Consider the following 5,965-nt stretch of genomic DNA (forward strand, 5'->3'; position numbering starts at 1 on the left):
TTTCTTTCCGGGGGGGGGGGGGGGGTGTTTATTTACCCTCCAGCTGGACTATATATCTGGTTTCTCTCTCCAACTGCTCCAGCATTAGCCCTATCTACATAAGCACTCTGCATAATAGTTCTGATTGATAGCCCTGTGATGTTTATAATCAGGTCAACTTCAGCGTATTTTAAGGCTTGATCTAGAATTTCTGGTGAGTTTTTTTATTATTATAAATTCTTTTATTATTATAATTCTTTATTTCTATTCCACCCTATCTCCCCGAAGGACTATCTCCCCGAAGGGACCCCGAAGGGATTATGCTGTTTTATGCTAGATTAATGTTGGAGATCACATTGGGAGAAAGGATTTCTAGACATCCTGTCCTTGGGCTAGCTTCAAGCCAGTTTTGTAGAAGGGCCCCAATTAAAAGAACATTCCATGGCTGAGGGCCCTTCTACACAGCACCTAAAATGTAGATGTTACCAGGTTAAAAGAGGGGCAGCTAAACACATTAGCAGTAAATCCATGCTGATTCACTGCAATGGACAAAACACATGTGTTAGAAAAGACCGCATATATCCCAATTTCGGTACATATTTGCATCACCATGCACTCATGAAAAACACGTGATTTCTCTCTCCTCCCCCCCCCCCCCCATGTAGACTGCTCCAGTGTAGATGCACTTTTTAAAAACCCAAAATAGCAGATCAGCTGATTTGGTTGTCCAGCAGACACCCAGCTAGTTTAGATGAGGCACAAACTAAGAGCAATTAGAACTCTCTGAAACTCTTTATTTTAACCTATATAATATTAAACAGAGCTTGAATAAACAATTGAGGTAAGAGAGAAATCCGACAGAAGTTTAAAAAAAATCATTCTGGAATGTGCCGAACCTCATATGCGCACAGACAAATCTGCTTATATTTATATTAAGATATTTGCATGTGTACATATACAATTCAGTGCATAATGGAATGATGATTTTTTTTAAAAAAACAAACCTTCCACTGTATGTCCCCCATCCACTTTTTATCTTGTTCCAATACAGAGGAAGCCTGTGAGGACAGTGGGGGACCCAATCCCAGGGTTAACATGTCTGTGTGGGGACTTGCAGTCAGGTACTGGAATGTTTCACCCCAGATTTTGGCATTGTCTGGAAGCAGCACCCTGAGGTGCTACAGCATAAAAGGTTCTCACCTATGCCTCCACATAATGCAGCACTCTCACTAGTGGAACACAGAGATGGTCACCATAACAGACTCAGGGCTCTGGCAGGTATATAGAGGTGTGCAAAATCCGGGTCCATACATATTGTCCTATTGTCTACACTAGCTAGTTATTTCAAGGCCAGTCCAGAGTAAAATCCAACTTTCCAATCCTTATTTAAAAAACAAAAACTGGGTCCTTATAACGGAGGCATTCTTCTTCCCTTTAGTTAAACATAAATGGTTTGGTCCTAAGGATCCTACTTCCATTTTTATTCTGTTATGGCCACAGTGTGATGGCACTACATAACAGAGCATAATCATAGCATATGAATAATGGATGTTTCTGGATGTGTAGAATGTGCCCTTATTCATTATAGAAGAATACAGACCAGCACTGGATTCTAGCACATTGTAGATCAGTGCAGCCTAAACTAACCACAGATTTACCACTGCTCTTTGTGACAATAAGAAACTTTTACTGAAAGATTAGGCATAGATGAATCACATCCTAATGGTGTTGTCAAGCACTCTGTACCATTGGCATCTGCTTGGCAAATATATCAGTTTCATTGGATTAGATCCACACACACCCCTCACCACCACCACCACCACCACACCCACCCACCCACACACACACACACACACACACACACACACGTATTTAAGGAAAGTAGTGCAACTATGTGAAAGAGTTTACAACTTGGAAGCCAATACCAAAAAAAAAAAAAAGCTGGGATCAATGTTTGTTTTTTTTTCTAATAAGGGAAAAAGCATTTAATAGATGAGTTGACTTACAAACTAGGGATTTGATGCAATTAAATCTGATGATCCAGTTGAGGTCACTGATGAAACCTGTACTGGGAGATTTAGGTTTATGTTAAGAGGCAATAAATGCAATCAGAACATGCACAGGCATTATTTGAAAAAGACATAAGTTGATAGCTAAACTACAGGCAAAGATGGTAGAGTTGAGAGACATTAATACACTTGAGCAAATAAGAGATGATGACTAATACAAATGAAATGTATTAGTTCATAAATAATCTTTTCATTAAGAACACACTAATATGTAAGGAGAACTTTTTCCTACACTTCATACTCAGTTGTATAATAAGACTGATTCATAAGTAGAGGAAATGTTCATCCTGAGCTTACACAAACTCCTTTTGATTGAAATTATTACATTTTAATAAAGGCATAGGGACATGTAATTATTGTCTTCATCTGCACAATGATTTGTTGTCATCATTCTTGTAAAGCTAATCTGTAGATGTTATTTCCAAAGTTTAAGAGAACATTTTTGCAAACTGAATGTCAAAAAGTGGGTTTAGGGGTTGGAAAATGCTACTTGAGTGTCATGGAACCAAGTCCCAGGGCTGAATTTCCAAGCCCTGGACTTGGAGTCATAACATAAATAATCCTGGAAGCACCTGGCAGAAGAAGATAGAAGAGCATGGGAACTCGGGGTTGAAAGTATAAACAATTATAATTGGTATAGAGTGTGGGAATGGTAGAAATGTGATACAGGGGGTGGGGTTTGATGATGATATTTGCGTGTGGTGTTACGTTGCATCAGAGGTGATAAAAATGATTGTATGTAAACATTAGGTCATTCTCGACTTTTTCCAAAGTCATGTATTCTTCAATAAAGATTGGATTTGAGAGCAGCTATCTTTGATCTGCGTTCAGACTGGTCCTTTGAAGTGAGCCTGACAGTTAAGTCGAGAATCCCGTTCTCACCCTCCTGCGAATTCGCAGTGAAGTGATAATGAGTGGAGAAGGCGATCAAAGCCTAAATGGAGCAGAGAAGCCTTTGCCAGGGGCCCGGCCGTTGGGGGAAGAGACGCTGCAAGCCATAGCTTCCTCTACGGGGTACCCCAGGCCGAACGGCGTGACCCAGGGAATTCCCAGAGGAGGAAGAGGCGTCTCTGCGGCTGCAGAAACCAGTTGGGGATCTGGAGGAAGCATGCCGGAGACCGTGGCCCTGCGGTTATCAATCCTGGAAACTAATTTATCCAGGCTGTCGGAAACCGTGGGGAGGTTGGTGCCACTATTGGAAGAGAATCTCCAGAAGGAGCCCACCCGATATGGCGCCGAGAGAGAGCCAAGTAAAGAAGGGGCTTGGAGCCAGAGGGGCCAGCGCGCCTCAACGCAGAGCCCCGTGGCGGCGAGGGGCGAGGGGGATGAGGAATACTGGCAGGAACTGGAGTTCCGAGACAGAATGGCGCGCGAAGTGGAGCGCCAGCAAGCTCTGGGAACTCTGAGGCCGCCAACTCCAACAGGACTTCCAACCCCCCGAATGGGCGTCGGGGTGGAAAGACCACTGGGGCCAGGGATCGGGTCCAGTGGATTAGCAGACGAAGGCGGAGAGGAGCCGGAGATCCAGGAAGAGGAGGAGGATGTGCCGTACGACGAGGGAAGGCGAGGTGCGGGGGCTACAGCGAGGCCCGCATTCGGATGGGTGGAAGGGCCGACAGCAGCGGCAGAATTTCGGGAGCCGCGCGGAACGACCACCGGAGTGGGGCGCGGCGTGTTCAAAGGGGCCGTCCAAGGAAACCCGATGCAACCCTTCCCCATGCCTCCCAGACAACATCAACGGGCCGCAGAATGGGTGCAAAGGAGGGAAGAGCTCAAACTCGAATACGGAGGGGAATCATCTGAACTGAACTTTTTCCTAATTAGCATCAGAGGATATATGGAAGACAATGCACACACATTCCCCTCCGAAGGAAGCATGGTTCGGGCCATCGGCAACACACTAAAGAGAGGAGCAGCCAGCTGGTATGTGCAACTACATGCCAGACGCGACCCGTGCCTGAGGTCAGTACCCCGCTTCCTCGCCGCACTGGAAAACCGGTTCAGAGACCGGCTAGAGCAATTGAGGGCTCGAGACCAGCTTAAAGGAATAAAGCAGAGGGACAAAACGGTGCCCGAGTACGCAGAGGAATTCCTCCATCTCGCGGAAAGGGTGCCAGAGTGGTCTGAAGTGACCAAAGTGGAGATATTCAAAGAGGGACTACGCCCCGAGGTTTTCAGTTGGGCAGCGCACAGAGACGACCCAGAAACACTCCAGGGCTGGATACAACTAGCGGGGCGCGTCGAATCCACCCTGGCCCAAGTAAAGTGTTTCAGGGGCGGCGGCGGCCAGCAAAGACCGGTGGCGAGGGGTCGAGGAGAAACGAGGAAGCAGGAAAGGCCCGGAGGGAGGCCGGGGATCCCCTTCAAAGGAGATGACAACAAACCCATGCCGGGATGCTTTGTATGTGGGAAGACGGGCCATCGAGCAGCAGAATGTTGGGCCCGGAAGGGGGAGCCGCCAAAACCCTCAAAGCCCAAGCCAGCAGCCGGGAGACGAGCGGAGGAGGAGGTGCGAGCCCCAGAATCTCCGGAAAGGCTGGTGAGTCGAGACAAACGCATGCTAGTAGTGCCAATCTGCCTATCGGGGCTAGAGAATCGGGCCACCTGCAGGGCATTCGTGGATTGCGGTTGTTCTAGGAACATTATAACTCCGGAATTAGCAGGAGCGCTGAAATGCCAGCAAACGTTGCTTGACTCCCCAATTGCATTTTCGCAGCTAGATGGATCAGTTGCTGCTGGGGAAGTATCTACGAAGGAAATACGGGGGGTCCCATGTAAAATAGGCAAATGGGAAGGAAGAATATCCTTTGTGATAGCCCCTATTGCCACATACCATGTAATACTAGGGATCCCATGGCTCGAACAGGCAAATCCTGAAGTAGATTGGAGAGGAAAGAGCCTAGCATTTAAAGAACAACAAACGCTATGGGAGATAAGCAAAATAGCAGGAGAGGAGGACGAGGGAAATGAAGCAGGGGAAATAGACCCACAGCTATTGCCACCTGAATACAGAGACTTTGTGGATGTTTTCAATCAGAAAGAGGCAAGTAAATTACCTCCCAAGAGGAATATAGAAGTAGAAATTGAAATAACCCCAGGAGCAAACTTACCAAAACCAAAAGTGTATCCCATGTCTATTCAGGAGAAGGAGGAATTGAGGAAATATATTGATAAGAACCTGGCGCGAGGCTTCATTAAGCCATCCAATTCTCCTCTCGGAGCCCCAGTGTTATTTAGGAGAAAGAAAGACAACTCTCTAAGATTGTGCATTGACTATCGAAATTTAAATGCAATTACTAAGGACAATAAATACCCTATGCCCTTAGTAAAGGATTTAATTACCGTATTGAAGAAAGGGAGCATATTTACTAAACTGGATTTAATTGAAGCATATCATAAATTAAGAATCAAACCCGAGGATACTTGGAAAACTGCATTTTCCTGCGCATTCGGCCATTTTGAATATAAAATTTTGCCATTTGGGTTAAAAAATGGCGGCAGTTGCTTTATGCAGCTTATAAATGAAATACTGCACCCATTGTTGTACCGAGGAGTATTCATATTCCTTGATGACATCTTGATCGTGAGCGAAGATAAAGAAAAGCACGTGGAATTGGTCCGGGAAGTTTTGCAGAGACTAAGGGAAGCAAAGCTGTATGCAAAACTGTCCAAATGTGAATTTAATAAAACTCAAATTGACTTTCTGGGGTATCGGATATCTCCAGAAGGGTTAGCTATGGACCCGTCTAAAGTATCAGATGTAAAAGAATGGGGAGTACCTCAAACAAGGAGGCAATTGCAATCATTTCTGGGGTTTGCAAATTTTTATAGATCGTTCATAAAAGGCTTTGCGCAAATAACCGCACCCCTTACTGAACTTTTAAAAACAAAAGGGAAAGGGGAGACAGCAAAAGTGA

The sequence above is a fragment of the Anolis carolinensis genome, chromosome 1 (genome assembly GCF_035594765.1).
Source record: "Anolis carolinensis isolate JA03-04 chromosome 1, rAnoCar3.1.pri, whole genome shotgun sequence".
Lineage (NCBI taxonomy): Eukaryota > Metazoa > Chordata > Lepidosauria > Squamata > Dactyloidae > Anolis > Anolis carolinensis.